At 44.5% G+C, this 16,262-nt stretch overlaps 1 protein-coding gene across 2 annotated transcripts in view; it reads right to left on the bottom strand.

Moving 5' to 3' along the window:
* The window catches only part of Cacnb4 (calcium voltage-gated channel auxiliary subunit beta 4), a 249,431-nt gene that overhangs the window by 168,288 nt on the left and 64,881 nt on the right, over positions 1 to 16,262 (bottom strand). The window lies entirely within an intron of this gene.

Genomic DNA, 16,262 nt, shown 5'->3' with positions numbered 1-16,262 from the left:
TGGGAGACATAACTGAACCCATGTCTCCTGTAAGGTGCCAGAATGAAACTGCTAGGGCTTACATAGCAGAGAAACTACCAAGAAAAGACCAGGAGGAGGCAAGAATCAAGCATTAAGTAAGACCTCACCAACATGAGACCTTCTCCCCAGCACAAAGAAGCCTTCTAGGAGCAACCTCTTCAAGACACCCTTCCCAAGGCAAGTCTGTAAGACTCATTATGTTTCACTTACAGGACCCTGGTCACTACAAGGGGACCCACTCTCCTTGATACATTGTGGGATGGGCTGGTGCTATGCTTCTGGACAATGCCACCATCTGCAGACTTCCCAACTTGTCCCATCATGGAAGGCTTCTCTGTCTCCATGGTCAAAGGTCTCTTTCACTTAGTCCTCCACATTTCTTTTGGAGATCAGCTTTCTGGTTAGATGAGTCTTCCTTCCCTAAGTGGTTGGGGAGCAACAGCACCTCCTTGTGAGACACTGGGATGTGGTAGGTACTGATCAGACTCTGCTGTGTAGACAGGGCAGTGATTCACCTAAGGGAGCAGGAAGACCAGGCAGGAGCAGGCAGGCAGCTTTGGCTTTCTCCTAGGATGTGTCACACAGAGCAAACGGTCCAGGCAAAAGTCCGTGCAGAATTACGTCATGCACCTGCCTTGCACCCCACAATTCACAGTGCTGCTTTGGCACTTCACAGTGCAAGACAATTCTCAGGTGGTGTGGACCGGGAACGGTTACTTTCAGGAACTACTGTAGAGTGGTAGAAATGCAAGACACCATGATAAAGGCAAAGAGGTAGCGCTCTTTCGACGTCCCACAGCACACGAGCCCCACAGGTCGTGTTTCCCCTGAGGCACGTACCCCACGCAGGTGCTCTGGATCTGTCAGCGCCGTGTCACTGGTGTTCGTGCAGACAGGACTCCTTCCGCCCGGGGAAACTTTCCTGAGCCTCTGGGGACTGATTCCCAATAAAGGTTTCCCTTGGGTCTGGCTGTCTTCCTGTAATAACCTGCTCTGTGTGACCACTTCTATGTCCTTGTTGCATCTCAAGGACTTAGACAAATAGACAACACCGTGCTCAGGGCCAGCTCAAGCCAATGAACGGCATACCGTGCCTCAGAAATGTCCTTGGTCCGGTGCAAGCCTCTTACGGAGTTTCCTTCATATGGATAGTTTTGGTTCAACATAAAGAGTCACATTTTCAAATCAACATAAGAAAACTACCATGGGAAAACAGCCTTCCTGGCCATTTTCATCTTCTGGGGAGGGGGTTAATGACTCAGAGAACTAATTATGAAATTATCTGTGTAGTCATTATGTCCTACTATAAGAAATTTGCTTGCCTAATTTAATTATCCAAGCTAATGTTAATCAGGGGGACAGAAACAAGAGGAAAATGTGGGTTGCAAGGTAAAGACTATGCTGCTATCTTTCACAAAGAACCCATTTGTCAATACTATGAGACCTAGTTTCTCTAATTCTAAGATGAAAAGAATGATAGATTTGGACTATGTGAGTGAGTGGGTTTTCCTATGTTGCTGAGAATCAGACCCAGGGTCTTGTATGACTGAGGGGCATGCTTTACCATGGAGCCACACTATTACCAGTGACAGTGTTCACACTCCACCAGCTTGATACAGGAATCTAGAAAGGTCCTCGTCCTGAATAGACCATTTCCGTCACTTCTAAATTCTCTGCTTTTATCATTGCCCCCACCACCACCACTACCACCTCCAGGACATACGTCCTCCATCATGTACAAGCTCTCGTGCCTTTGCTACAGAAGATTTTGCACCACAGAGGGACCCCATGGTCCAGACATGGGGTTATGAGCTGTGGGCAACCGTGCATGTCGGCCTGCTCTTCTCCCGGACCGCGAGGGGCAAAGCTGTACCCTGGAGTTCTGCCTTCCAGGCCCAAGAGTGAAGCTGGCAGGGGGAGAACCTGCATCAGGAAGGAGAAAACCATGCCATCACTGAGCCTCTCAAGGGTGTCTGTCAGTGTCAGTAAAGCCTTGCTTGTCTTCACCAGTGTGGCTTGCAACTGCCAGTCAGTGTCTGTAGAAAGTTCCTTTTGTTCATGAGTTTCCATTCAGGAGTGGTTTTATGTGACTTTCCCCACCCCACCCCCCAAAAAACTATTTGTTTTCTCAAAAGTATTTTCTTCAGCTGCTACTAGACATAGATTGACTTGCTAACCTGGGAACTGTGCACGGCTGCTCCCGTTCCTTACTAATTACTCTAGTATTAGTCAGAAGCGTCAAAAATACAGAGTGCATCTGTTAGGAGCAGCAAGGCAAAACATTGGCTATTCATAGCAAAGCCAGCAAGGCAGGGCAGCCTGCAACTGTCTCTGAGAGATACAGGGAGAAGGGGGCGGGGCCAAGCACAAACCTGATACGGCCAGTCATGGCATGACAACTCAAGAAATTCCATCCAAAAAATACTTTGCAAAAACTATACATCCTAATACTATAGAAGGAATGGAGCTTGCATCCTTTCCCTACCCTGAAGAGGCTTCAAAGACCCTATTTTGAATTCAAGTTGCCATAGAAACCAGAAGAAACTCGGTAAAGAATTCCATCCATATTGCTGCATAATTTGATGCACATAGAAGATCCCTTCTCTCTGTCTCAACATAAAGCCACTACTCTGGATTGAAGCCTTCTGCATGTCTCCCGAATTGACATGAAGATTGTTATAAAATATTAAGACTTATAACAGTGATATGCCTTCAAACGTAGACATTTTGCTTTCCAAGAGGTAGGCGCAACTGTCAACATGATGGGGATCCATGGTGGTGCTGTGTCAAGCCAGGTCAAGACACATCATTCATGATACCAGATGTGTGTGTTAACTCATGCGTGTTCAGGAACAAAGGTAGAACGGAAAGATGTTCTTATATATTAGGCAGTAACTTTGCTTTGGACTACGCCACAAAAATTATACTGTAGGCAGAGCATGTTACTGTACATAAAAGCATAATTGCTGTCACACCTAACACTCACTGAGTGCTTAAATTCTATCTCCTTTAGTAGTACAACAACCTCATGAAGCAGGTATCATTATCATCTCCATTTTACATACAGGCAAACTGGGGGACAAGGAACTTACATACATTATCCTATGCACACCATTTTGTAGCTGGAGTCAGAGCTGGGATTTTTAAGGCAGGTGGTTTATTTCCAGAGTCTGCACTTAGAGCCACTGGATGTCCCTACTTCCTTGAGCATCTCATGGATTTGCAACTACAGGTCTCGTGGCCTTAATCTAAAAATACAGATGCAAAACACCTCCGAAACCCAAAGTTTCCTGAATGTCAATTGTGCTAGCTAGTTTTTAATGTCAACTTGACATGGGCTACAGTCATTTGGAAAGAGTGAACCTTAGTTGATAGAATGCCTTCACCAGACTGACCTGTGGGCAAGCCTATCAGTACATTTTCTTGATTGATGATTGATGTGGATGGACCTAGCTCATGGGGGAGGAGTCATGCCAACCCTGGGCAGGGAGTCCTGGATAATGGAAGAAAGCAGGCTGAGGAAGTCATAAAGAGTAAACCAGTAAGTAGCACTCCTCCACGGTCTTTGCCTCTGATCCTGCCCTGACTTTCTCTGATGCTGAACTGTGGTGTGGAAATGTAAGCTGAAACAAGCCCTTTCTTCTACCAAGTTGCCCTTGGCCATGGCATTTTATCGTGGTACAGGAATCCTAACTAAGACCCCAACATAACAAAACAAGTGGAAATTCCACATCCTGATTCTAGAGTGAAAAGACTCACTTCAAGTGATACATTGCAAGCACACTACAAACACAAAATGAAATTACCCACAGGCTGTGTCTATCAGGTGTAATAAGACCAAATAGGAATCTTGAGTGAATTCTGTGTGTAGACTGGGTCCCATCCCCAAGACATCTCATTACGGATAGGCAAATATTCCAAAATCAGAAATACACTTTCATCCCAAGCACTTGTGACTGGCAGAAATTTAAGTCAAGCTTAACTCAAACTAAAAACACACCTCACCACTGAAGAACCAAAGTTCCTCCATTTTGTCCTCTTCCTCCATCTTGTGTCTTATGTAAGCTATTCCCCATTCCAGTCCTCAGAAATGGCCAGGGGCAAAAATAACAGGGTAGCCATCTGGAAAGTACAAATATCCGCAGAATGTCCCCACCCGAAGGTCAGCTGATAAAAAAAAAAAACTTGACAAGCAACAGGTGAGGTTCAAAAATAAAATTTCTGAAAAGTCCTTAGACACGAGCCAATCAGGATTGAACCCATCACCCCACACCCTGCCAATGTAACTTTTCTGGGTTTTTGCCTTTAAATAATGCCCTCTAGAAAGGCGGGGGACCTCCTGTTGCTGCTGCTGTTCCAGTTGCTTTGACGGGGTCCCTGCTGGTTTGTATTGTGCACACAATAAACCTTGCTTTTGCATTTCAGTGAGTTACTCTCCCTGGTGGTCTTTTGGGGTCCCCACAGACTGGGCACAACAATTACCACTTTAGTCATTCTCAAAATGCAGGGCACACAGATAACTGAGGCTGCTTGACAGAAATGTGAGCTCTTGAGCCCCGCACCCGGAAGTTCTGATTCCTTATATTTGAGGTTCCACCCATGCGCATCTGCATTTTACATCACTGCAGAGATTCCGACACAGGCGGTTCTACACCTGAAAAATAAGAGCCCATTTAAACTCAGCTAGAGAGAAACTGCAGAGACATTAATCAACCTCTCTGTGCAATGGGAGCTGAGAAACAGAAAACAGCCCTCTTAAGCATGTCCTCTGGGCAGAGAAAATAAAAAATAAAACTTTAAAAACAATAAATCTTTTGTAGTTTATGCCTCAGAACGCTCCCCAGGACTCTGACCAGAGTCCCTTACTTCTCATTTTACATTACTAAAATGTCATCTAGGTTTCCAGGCAGCTTAAGACTAGAAGCAGCGGCTGGAGAGATGGCTCAGAGGTTAAGAGCATTGCCTGCTCTTCCAAAGGTCCTGAGTTCAATTCCCAGCAACCACATGGTGGCTCACAACCATCTGTAATGAGGTCTGGTGCCCTCTTCTGGCCTGCAGGCATACACACAGACAGAATATTGTATACATAATAAATAAATAAATTAAAAAAAAAAAAAAGACTAGAAGCAAACATGGGGAAGGAACGCGAGATATATAATGGGCCTCACTCTGAAGCAGTGACCTGGATGAAAGATGGAAGAAGGGAGTGGGGAGAAAGAGAGGAAAAATTTAAACCATAACATCCAAAGAAACTCTGGGACTCTGGGGGCAACAAGGTTGAGACCATGAGCCATGAGTTGCTCAGGATGTGTCTGAGAGAAAGATACAGTTTTAAAAAGAAGCTATATAGCTATAGATATAGATATATAGATATAGACATAGGTATAATATTTGAGAAAACTTCCCATTTAAAATAACTATGAAAATGAGGGAGCTTAAGTAGGAATGTGAGCCAGGTAGTGGTGGCACACGCCTTTAATCCCAGCACTCAGGAGGCACAGCCTGGCGGATCTCTGTGAGTATGAAACCAGCCTGGTCTACAGAGCGAGTTCTATGGCATCCAGGGCTACACAAAGAAACCCTGTCTCGTAAAAACAAACAACAAACAAAAACAGGAGGACTGTGGCCATTATATCTCTTGGGCTAGAAGTCTACGAAAATCATTGACCCTGTGAGTAAAGTCAAGGGGGACGGTCTGGCTGACGATGAGCACTGAGGGGTAAGAGGGAAGGTCTTCTGAGCAGCATGCTTGGTCTTCTGCCAGCAAGAACATGTATGCCGCACTGGTGATGGTATAGAAACCATGGTTTTCAGGTAAGCCGGGGCTAGCATGGCGTAAGTGCTGGCAGTTGGCAATACTTTTCTTTTACCAAAGTGCAGGCACTTCCCCCAGATGATGATATTTTTTATCAGACTCCATTTCCATGATAAAAGTGGATGATACTTCTACCTCGGTGTGTGTAGGGAGTGGATGCTTTGTATGTAAGCATCTCTCAGTCCCACTTCTCAGAACTGGCTAAAAGATGTGTAAGAAAAAAAGAAAGACCAACAACACAAGACTTTGAGTTCCCTGTATCTAAGGGCAAGGGCGCAGCACAGTTGCTCAGAATGTGTCTGATGTATAAATGATGAACAGATGGGTATGCATGTGAATGGATCCACCTGTGAGTAAGTGGGTGGGCAGACAGGTGGATTGATGTGGGATTCCCCCTCTGTATGCTGTGAATACCATTGGTTAATAAAGAAATTGCCTTGGCCTGGGATAGGGCTAAAGAGTAGAGCTAGGCAGGGAAAACTAAACTGAATGCTTGGAGAAAGAAAGCACAGTCAATGAGAAGCCTTGTAGCCCTACGGGAGACAGATGCTGGAACTTTACCTGGTAAGCCACGGCTTCGTGGTGCTACACAGATTAATGGAGTTGGATTAATTTAAGATATGAATTAGCCAGAAATACGCTTAAGCTACTGGCCAAACTGTATTGCAAATAATATAGTTTCTGTGTGATTATTTTGGGGCTGAGCAGCCAGGAACAAACAAGCGGCCTCCTACAACAGTAAATGAATGTGTTGGTGGATATCTGGATGAGTAGTGGAAACAGACAGGTGAAAAAAACTTTCTGATAAGAAGATAGTGTCTCTCTAAATCAAAAGAAATAAAATGACAATTTTAAAAGGAGGTTAAATGGTAAGTGGCTTTAGTTAAATGGCCACCAAATATATATGCATGTATACACATACAGGTATAAAAACTTTGCAAGAATGAATGTTCCTCAATAAACTTGGGTGCTTCCCTCTGTGCTCTAATTATCCTAGAAATGTTAAACAATGCGATGCACATGGCATCTGTAATATAAACAAATAGGACCCAGAAGTGGAGATCTTGGCTAAGCCAGCAGTGCTTGTGGTACAGCCAAGGATCAAGAGGGACCTTTAGGTTGAGAAGCAATCACAATGTTGAGAGGACAGAGAGAATCCAGGAGGTAAATAAAGCTCTAACAGATTCAGGGGGAAATCACTGTGCTGTGTCCCCAATTGGAGGTACTCACACCTGTCCCAAGTCAATGTCTCTACAGCTTAGAGCTCCTGGTCTGCCATGTTTGCTATAGGCTCTGCCCTTTGGGGAAAGAGCCTCCCCATACTGAGAGTCTGAGTCACGATGGTTTAACTAAGAAACACACCCCAGCATTTCTATGTTCCTTTGGGGTTTGGTGAGGTCCATGTTGTAATCCTATTCCCTCTCAGGAGTTCTCCCAGTGTTGATGCCCAAGTAAGAACTGACTGGGATCCAAGAGAGTGCAGAGACAGTGGGAACAGAGGCTATGAAGAGGCCTTGTGACCACAACCTTCCAATGTGCTGAGTGTTCTTCTTTAAGATGTTTTCATTTAATTTATGTGTATGTGTGTGGCTCTGAGGGTATGCATGTGTACCACACACACACACACACAAATACCTGCATGGGTCAGAAGAAGCCACTGGAACTGGAGTTACATGTTGTGTTGTGAGCCACCATGTGGGTGCTGGGAACTTAATCCAGGTCCTCTGAAGTAAGAACACTTGACCCCTGAGCCATCTCTCCAGGCCCTGTTGTGAATATTATTTCTCTTCTAATGAATTTTTTTTCTTGTCCCAACGATGGGGACAATGATACTAAACAAAAAAGTTAAGCTATAATATATGCACAAAAGCTAACTAATGAGGCTAGGCGAGCAGCAATAATGAAACAGCTAAAAAGTCATTTCACTAATGAGACTCTAAGCTTCATCCAGAAATATGGTTGAGAAATAATACATCTGCTTAGCTTTAAAAAGTCTTTAGACAATATGTGAAAAGGGAAGGAAGGTAATGAGATAAAATCTGGCCACAGAATGGCAACACCCACAGACATGGCTTAGTCACTATATGGTCTTTACCATAGAGTCACAACGCTCTTAGTACATCACCACCTACCAAACACAGGCCTCCTCAAGAGAGGAGTATGCCTTGGAATGACTGAGAAGCTTCAACTCCATGCATGGTGACTTTTGACAGACTAATTTGTCGTTGACCTTCTAGAAACATGTTAAAAGTAAAATAGTCAGAAAACGATGGTTTTTGGAGTTATCCTAAGTAGAGTGAAAATGTGATCAAGTCAGAACCTCAGAGAACTCCAACAAAAGCTGGGCCGTTAAAAACAGAAGATGCGGTAAGAAGGGCTGGAAGCGAGCCAAGGCAGACGAGTATCCCAGAAGCCAAGGTAAGGAGCATTCTCAGGAAGACAAGATGCTTCCGAGAGGCGCATTCTATGAAGTCAGAATTTGGCAGTGCCTCAAGATGACTTTTCGGAGAGCGTTTTGGTATAGAGTGACAGGCAAGAAGCCAACTGCTCCTGTCTGAGAAATGAGTTAGACAGAAGGACACAAAGATGGTGGACAAGGGCTTTCTCCTCCCTAAGTTCTGGCCATGGAGCGGGGAGCATCCTGCAAGAGTTTGCGAAGGGAACCGTAGGTAGTTGGTGGGGTTTGTGTGGTGCTATTTTGTTTGTGAGCTAACAAATAAAACTTGCCTGAGGATCAGAGAAGCAGAGCAGCCAGCCACCAGTTCTTCCCTTTCCCTCAGACCAAAGGAGGCAATATCTTGCCTCCACGAATCTTCAGACCAAAGGCTCTGAGCTCCTGTCTTCTCAGAGTTAAAGACACATTCAGTCTGAGGACTGATCTTCAGGCAAGTTTCACTTGTTAGATCACAAATGAAATATCACTACAGGTTTGTTTTGACTTCTGGCTACAGAATAGGTTGTCGGCAGAAGGGGGAGACATAAGTTCGAGAACATTGATAGTGTTGACAAGGCTGCTGACGGGGTTAAAATCTAGAGTACAGCTGGAAGAAGCACCCTGGGAAAGGAAGCCAGAGATTACCTCATCTAAAACAGCGCAGGTAAACCTGCATGGGGGATGACGAATCCTTTATAATTGTATACATTTGCTCTTCCACCTCCATCTGTTCCTTGCCTCAAAAACAATGCTTAAAACAGTTTCCTCCTCTTCCTCTTTCTCCTCCAAACAGTCTGTGCCATCAGGCTAGCCCCGAACTTCTTCCTCCTTGAACTCAGGCCTGTGTTTAGGGCTTGCATCTTATCCCTTCCTTCCACCTCCGCATTGTCTGCAAAGAAACAAATACCACATGACCTGCTCCCGCAGACTGAGTTCTCGCCAATAAGCCCAAACGTTCGCTGTTGTCTTCATCATTCCTTACTCTGAGTGAGGGGCAGAGACAAAGCACACAACAGTCTAGAACCATCAGGGAAGAGAGGCTGAGCACATGAAACCCGCAGCTACCGGACAACGAAGAGCGCAGTCAATGCCTCGTGCATGCAGAGGGGAGGGTACAGAGTGCTTGTCCAAATGCAAAGTGCAACAGAAAGCACAAACAACATCATGCGTGTCTGCCCGGTGTGGTTGTTTTACTAAAATCTCCTGATTTTAACAAGTTGGATAAGAAATACGATATTGATGAGTAACAATTATTTGTATATTTCAAAACAGCTATGGAAAGGCGTTGGAATGTTCTGAACACAAATGATAAATATTTGAGGTACTAGACATCAATTTCCCTACTCTGGTCATTATATGTTATATACATGCATTAAAATATTAATTTAAAATGCAATATTATTTTCTTTCCTTTTATGTTTGAATTTGATCCCCTTTTTGTTTTCTGACACAAAGTCTCACTGTGTAGCCCTACCTCGCTCAACTATTTCTTCAGTAGGCCACTAGACCTGTGACATTTCTCTTAATTTGGCCTTCAGAGCACTGGGATTTAATCACTAGTATATGCCACCATACCTGGCTGTAGTTTACTTTTCTTCCTTGCATGTGCATGTGTGTGTATGTATTTGTTTCCGTGCCTCTGTGTGTGTGTGTTTGCAAACACCTGTGGAACATCTGTGTATGCACATGGAGAAGCCGGAAGTCAAACTCGGTTGTCTTTCTCTACTGCTCTCCACCTGGTTTTGGAGACAGGGTCTCTCACGGAACCTGGAGTTCATCAATTGGTTAGTATGACTGGGCCTGTGACGTAGATGGACCTGCCTGTCTCAGCCTCCTCAGCTCTGAGGTTATAGACCCATGCTACACCTTGTCTAGACTTTCACCGTGGGTGCTGGGGATTCAAACTCAAGACCTCAAGCCTTCATGACAGTCAATTTACTGACGTCTCACCAGCCCCATAATTTACTTTTCAAAGTAATGACAACCTGTTTTTTAAAAAAGCTAATTTTTTTCTTTTTCCCATTTGGATGTGTGTGTGTGTGCACATACGTTTTATGTGTGGGATGCACATGGGAGGGGCATGCCTACACGTGTGGATGTGGAGGCACATGCTTGTGGAGCTCAAGGTTGATACTGGAATCATCCTCAACTGTTTTTCCAAATTCTTCCCTGAGGCAAGATTTGTCCGTCAAACTTGCAGACATGGTGGTCACTGTTGACAGCCAGTTGGATCTGGGGATCCCCAGTCCCCACCTTCCAAGGCTGGAATTACAAGCCGGGCATCTTACTTATCTGGCATTTATGTGGATTCTGGAACTATGAATTCCAGTTTTCACACTTCCACGGAAAACTCTAACCATGAGTCATCTCCCCAGCCCACTTTCTATATGCTTGATTTATATACACAGGGGCATCGGCTTTCTTTCTTATCTATATTTTCTTTGTATTTATCTGTTTTGGAGGGAGTTGTCACAGTTCCTAAGTAAAGGTCAGAGAACAACTTTTGGACATTGTTTATCTCCTTGGATCTTGTGGTATTGAACTATTCACAACTGAACTATTCAACTACTGAACTATCCCAGGTTTTGAACTCAGGTTATCAGGCTGAGCTGCAGGCCCCTTCATTGGCTGAGCCATCATCCCAACCCAAACTTTAGCACTTCAGTCTCTACATTTGTTTCAACCCCCCCCCCATGCCAAGTCACAAGACTTCTGGAGTATGTTTTCCTTAATGAAGTGACATGAAGACTCTGGGGAAACACACTTTGCTGTGGGGCCGGCCCTATGGTGCCCATTGTCACCAATACTGCTGCCACAGGCAGGATTTTTGAAATGTTTACAGGTGTTTTGCCTGCATGTATGCACCCCTTGCATAGATGCCTGCATAGGTCAGAAGGAAGCATCAGATCCCCTGGAACTGAGGTGACAGCTGATTGTGAGCCACCATGTGGGATGGGACTCAAACCTGAGTCCTTTGGAAGAACAGCCAGTACTCTTAACCACTGAGCCAACCCTCCAGCCCTCACCTATAGGTTGTATAGGATTTACAGTAAGTCATTGAGCCCCAGGTGATTACAGTGAAGGAATTCGGTGCTGTTTTGAGGTTGTTCAAGCTTTCTGCTTCCTAACAATGTACTTTAAACAGTTGGAAAGGAAAAAAAAACTAAACTATAGTGATTTTGCACAAAATATATGTGGTTTCATATTAATTCCAAGAGTTAACTTTAAATAGCTTTTTGGAGAATAAGTTAAGTATACAACTCCAAGAATCAAAAGCATCTACATTCCTAGGAAGCCAGACAGCTAAGGTCTGAACACGTAGGTAAGTCCTAACTATGTCCTAGTGGTACAAACACCTATTTATCATGATGGTGGCTGATGTTTACAATGAAGTTCAATGAATGACTCACAATGGAACATTCAATATATCTAGTTTGAGAGCAATTACTTACAGGTTCAAGGTGCGTTGGGAACACAAAGCGACTTTTAAGTGAGCAGGGGTGGTGACTTGGCTCTTAGGGGCTGCTTTTTGGTCATTTTAGCATTTCTGTTTCTTCTGTTACTATGCAGCTTCCATAAAGCTTTTACATAGATATAGCCCTGTGGCTTTCTTATTAGACAGTTCTAAAATGGTATTAGAAGACTGTGTAGTGTTTTAGCATTGCTCATTAACGTAGCACGCTAACCATGGCATGAAACACGAAGCATGTCATCACACAACTATGTCAGCATAGCATGTACCACTCACTCAAAGTTTGCAAAACTAGACATCCGAAACCCAGGACTAACTTGTTGCTTAAAAGAAGCTACTTACAGCTGGGCGATGGTGGCGCACGCCTTTAATCCCAGCACTCGGGAGGCAGAGGCAGGCGGATCTCTGTGAGTTCGACACCAGCCTGGTCTACAAGAGCTAGGTCCAGGACAGGCTCCAAAGCCACAGAGAAACCCTGTCTCGAAAAACCAAAAAAAAAAAAAAAAAAGCTACTTACACAACCAGTAGTTTCTACATAGTTAGACCAGTAAATTCTGTTTCTCCCCTAGCATCACCCTATCTCACAAACCTCCATTTTGATTTGCATAAATGAAGTCTGACGTCTTTACTGGAGACAGAAAACTTCACCCAAAAGACTTCATTTGGGGCTGGGGAAATGGCTTAATGGATAAATTCAGATCCCCAGTATCCGTTTAAAAGCCAGGCACCATGGTAAGCATCTGTAAGCCCAGTACAGGGATTAGGGGCCAGGAGATAAAGAAGAGGAAGAGGACAAGGAGAGGAAGTGCCAGAGACGGCTGTGCCCCCTCCTCGTGCGGTTCCTGAAATGTAGGAAGCAATTCCCTCCAGGCAACCCAGTGGTAGCTAAATGAGGGTGTTACTTGAGGGCCAAGGAGAAAACACCTACGTGCCCCGAGGACTGCTTCTATGGCGTCTGCATACACATTTGCCAATGCTACGGATGATTCTGGTTATAGCAATTCTAGTGTACTTGTTCTCCATGTTCTTTTTTCCCCTTCCACATCAGTGGCTTCTGAAAATATGGATATGCTGTATGATAATATGAGTCTTCCTGATCTGATAGAGCAGGCATTGAAGCTGTAAAGCAGGTCATGGGGGAAAAAAAACCTGACTGATGAAAGAATTGGTGAAATTTGGGGAAAATGCAGAAGTTGATCTTTGCCTGATTATAAAACTTGGCAAAAGAATTATACTGAAACAGAAAAGAACTTGGCTATGGTGAATAAAGTTTCTGAGGAACCTAGGGCTTTAGATCTGACTGCCGATGGCCTTATAAATCAAAACTGGAATTGTAAAGTACAACAATGGGAAAGGTGCAACAATGGAGTAAAACTATGCTTCTGTAAACTGCAGGTAGTTAGCCTCTGAGGGGAAAGCCTCAGAAGTTATTTTATGATTAACTCAGCTAAGAATTAAGAATATAGTGGCTGGCATGGGGCTTGGGAACTGGGGAAATATCATGATGATTCATGATGTTCTGATTTCAAAGAATCTTTATACTTCTTGTGAACTGCTTTACCCAGGTAATAAATGATTAACCCGTGGCAAGAAAAAAGAATCGTTTTTCTTGTGTAAAATTTACAATAAAATACTGAGGTTTGAAGCTCAGGGCAGAAGAAGAGGAAGGAGGAAGAAGAAGGAGGAGGAGGAGAAGAAGAAAAAGAAGAAGGAGGAGGAGGAGGAAGAGGAGGAGGAGGAGAAAAGAGGAGGAAGGAGGAGAAGAAGGAAGAAGGAGAAGAGGGAAGGAGGGAGGAGAAGAAGAAGAGGAGGAAGAGGAGGAGGAGGAAAAGGAAGAAGAAGAAGAAGAAGAAGAAGAAGAAGAAGAAGAAGAAGAAGAAGAAGAAGAAGAAGAAGAAGAAGAACAAGAAGAAGAACAAGAACAAGAACAAGAACAAGAACAAGAACAAGAACAACAAGAAGAAGAGCAAGAAGAAGAAGAAAGAAGAAGAAGAAGAAGAAGAAGAAGAAGAAGAAGAAGAAGAAGAAGAAGAAGAGCCAGCCCTGCAGCCGAGAGTCTGTCAGCTTGCATCAGAATCCTGTGTTCATGTACTCATTTCGCTTTCCAGACATCCCAGATTCGAGACCCACTTCTCTGCTGAGGCTGGTCCCTGGCAAGGAAGCAATTGAGGAGCACACCCAACAACCTCTGACCCCTACACGGCTGTTTGCATTGACACACATGTGGACACACCTGGACACACATGCACACACACTTGTACATACGAATACATCCTATACAAAAAATGTATATTTCTTTTTCATGTCATAAAATGTTGAACTATGTGAGTGTCAGAGTTGAGAGCTGAGAAATAAAGACTGGAGGGTAATGGGAAAAACAAAGAGGTTTCTTCCAAATTCTTTCAAGTTTCTATTTTGACATACCATGTGCGAGGCATGAGCACAAACTGGGATTCCGCACTAGTCTATAGCATGTATGGTCTACAGTATGTATTGCCAGCAGATAACAGAGAAGAAAGATTGCTTTCTTACAAATGCATAGGAAATACCTATAAAAATGAGTGACCATTTTTGGTCAGAGTACACTAAAATTGAAGAACCCAGAATGTTTAAAGTACTCTATGAGGGGCCCAAGCTATTTTATTATCAGGACACAAGAACTTTTTGTTTAAAAAACAGCAATAAACTTCAGGCATCAAATGTGAAGGCCACCAATTCTGTAGTCACCTAAACTGGCTGCACAGAGCCTCAGTTGTAAAGGAATGGCGCCCTCGTGTGGCTTTGGACAAAATTTCAGAACATGCTCAGGCTCACCTCAGAGGTCCTACTCTGAAAGAACAGATTCTTGTGTGTGCACTTGCTTTTGTTTCCATGCATACTGGAAGGCGGCTGTACATGTGTGTGCATGTGTGTTGAACAGACTGTGATATGTGAGTGTATGTGAAGAGCTTGGAGGAAGATTTGTTCTTCTTAAGCCTGAGTTCACTAAAACAGATGGGAGAGGACACAAGGCGACCCATGGTAGCTCTGCATACAGGTGACACTTCTGACTGAGGCAGGGCCATCACAAACCATTGTCCACATTCCTAACAGCTTTCTTTATCAGGAGGGAAGTCGGATAGCTGTGCTGTGGTCTGCACGTTAACACTGCCTTTTCTTCTGCCCACTCTCCATCCCCTACAGACAAGGTCGTTCTAATACACTGGCTCTTGCCAGCACGGGTTGGCCCTTCTCTGAGCCAGCACGGGTTTTCTCCTTCACTGACAAAAGCGTCTCCTGGTCTGACTTCCGCCTCCAGCTAGCGTTCCATTCCCTGGTGCTGATGCTGACTGAAGCCAACGTCAGTCTTTACATTTTCAACTTTCTGCTCACTCCCCCATCAAAACTGGTTCTGTCGCGGTCACCAGCGATGTCAGCTCGTTTAAATACACTGCCCACAAAGATCACAGTGGCTTTCACCACGCATCCAAGAAACTTCCTTTTGCAGCACACAGAGGCCATGACAGGAAAGCACGATGCTCACGAGGCGGAGGACTACTGGCAGTGGGGTGCCCGGCCCCAACACAACCCTACACCTGAGGCTCAGGAACATCACAGAAGAGGGGGCAGAAAGATTATAAGAGACAGAGGACTTGCGCCTGCTAAGAGAGAGTGTCTTCCATATGCAACAAGGACGCTGCACTCAGGAAATAACAACATGGCTGCCTCAGCAAGACCTGCACAACGAGGGCTCGAGCTGACATCACAACACGGGTGGCCCCACCCCTAGATGAAAAGCACAGACGATTAATGGCAGCTAAAAGAAAACCTTTATTTTCAAAAAAAAAATACATTTAAAAAAAAGCGTGCAAAACTTGTCTAGTTTTCACCACCTCTGCCATACAGGCTGTGAAATCAGCATTTCTTACCTGAATTACAGCGGCAGCCTCCTGACCACTCACTCCCCTCCCACCCTCCCTTTGATCCTTGAGAAACTCTCAATTCAGCAGCCAGGGCAGCACGCTAAAACAACAGAGAGCATATAATCCCTCCTCTGCCCAAATCCTACAAAGGCTCCCCCTCCTCACTCCAGGTTGGCATGCGGGCCAGCCCTCTCACCTTTCAAATATACCAGACACGGTGCTGCTGCAGAACCCACTTCTGCTCGCAACACTTCAGAGAGTCACTCGCCCGCCCTCTTAATGCTACTCCATTTGAATGTACCTCCTGCCTCTCCCGCTCTTGGCCCACCTCAGGAAAAGTTGCTAGAAAGGCCATGTACTCCCTCGGGAAACTCAAAATAAGACCCAGTGAAGCCAATAACTGCCATAAAAAAAAAAAATCAAAACCATCAAGTTAAGTTTGTCAGTGCTAGGGGTCTGCCTCCCCAACCTCCCCAAATAAAAATCCTTATAACATTTCGGAGCATGTGGGCCCCATCAGTACTGACAACCAAATTCAATTTTAGGTGATAGGTTGACTCCCTTTTCCCACAGGATAACACAAGACGAAGCAAAGACAACTGAGCAAAGACCCTAAAG

Source organism: Alexandromys fortis, unplaced genomic scaffold (assembly GCF_014885135.2).
Source record: "Alexandromys fortis isolate MF-2015 unplaced genomic scaffold, M_Fortis_MF-2015_v1.1 scaffold_33, whole genome shotgun sequence".
Classification (NCBI taxonomy): domain Eukaryota; kingdom Metazoa; phylum Chordata; class Mammalia; order Rodentia; family Cricetidae; genus Alexandromys; species Alexandromys fortis.
Note: the sequence above shows the minus strand (reverse complement) of the source record. Positions and strands in the feature narration are given on the sequence as shown.